We start from the raw sequence: 312 nt of genomic DNA, 5'->3' as shown, positions 1-312 counted from the left end.
GAGTGGCCCAGAACTGGACACATCACTCGAGGGGCCTCTCACCACTGCAAATGGAGAGCCACAAGACGCCACACATCCTGTTACGTGTTCGGCCAAAACAGGGTTTTTACAAGCGGGGATAAGTTTCCAGGCGCCGGCGAGGCCTCGCGATCCCCGCGGCGGGAGCCCTCGATCCCTGATCCCAGGGCCCTTCCCCGCGGCCGCCCAGGCGCCACCTCCCCGTGGGCCCCGCTTCCCGCGGCGCCTCCGCGTCGTTGTTTGAACCCGAAACGGAAATGGGACCGCGGAGCCGCCGGGAGAGAAACGGAAACA

At 65.7% G+C, this 312-nt stretch overlaps 1 protein-coding gene across 1 annotated transcript in view; it reads right to left on the bottom strand.

The window, feature by feature from the left end:
* GABPA (GA binding protein transcription factor subunit alpha) overlaps positions 1 to 64 on the bottom strand; it is a 26825-nt gene extending 26761 nt beyond the window's left edge. Inside the window, 1 exon segment of the mRNA XM_031060970.1 lies at positions 43 to 64. The gene's annotated coding sequence lies outside the window, so the exon portion shown is untranslated.
* Positions 65 to 312: the final 248 nt, after the last annotated feature.

The sequence above is a fragment of the Geospiza fortis genome, unplaced genomic scaffold (assembly GCF_000277835.1).
Source record: "Geospiza fortis unplaced genomic scaffold, GeoFor_1.0 scaffold154, whole genome shotgun sequence".
In the NCBI taxonomy this organism is placed as follows: domain Eukaryota; kingdom Metazoa; phylum Chordata; class Aves; order Passeriformes; family Thraupidae; genus Geospiza; species Geospiza fortis.
Note: the sequence above shows the minus strand (reverse complement) of the source record. Positions and strands in the feature narration are given on the sequence as shown.